This window comes from Penaeus monodon, chromosome 32, assembly GCF_015228065.2.
Source record: "Penaeus monodon isolate SGIC_2016 chromosome 32, NSTDA_Pmon_1, whole genome shotgun sequence".
In the NCBI taxonomy this organism is placed as follows: Eukaryota; Metazoa; Arthropoda; class Malacostraca; order Decapoda; family Penaeidae; genus Penaeus; species Penaeus monodon.
The window spans coordinates 12,144,202-12,144,718 of record NC_051417.1 but is presented as its reverse complement, the minus strand read 5'-3'; positions in this window follow the sequence as shown (position 1 = coordinate 12,144,718).

Below are 517 nucleotides of genomic sequence, written 5' to 3'. Positions count from 1 at the left end.
GATATGAAAGCAAGAAATCAAGAAGACAACAAGGAATTAGCATAAGTCTTAATGATTATTATGGTTTAGCTGATGTTTACATGCAAATATGATAATAATACTAGATTTGAGCGCGCATGCTCCGTGTATCTTCACTGGTTTTACAAAGTACATAGCTGTCATACAGGGCCTTATCATCCTGGGTTGGAAGCACGGTACGGTAACTATCAAATAATCAATCATTTAAAAAAAGGAGAAAAAAGGGTAATTCAAATAAGAAATCATTTTCGATAATAAAGAAACATGAACATCGTCTATCCACTAATTTGTGCACTGTTTAGGGTTCAAAAAGCATCGTAACCGCACTATAAGTTAACACTTAGTCTAAAAAGGAAGGTCTCACTGCTCGCCTCTCGTCCCTACTAACGCCTCTTTGCTTTCCTCCGCGACGCGTGCTTGCGTAAGGTCGTTGGGCCACTACCGTCTCCTTCGTTAAATCCTAAGCATCAAATGAGCGCTGGTACTGTTCATTCAGTGA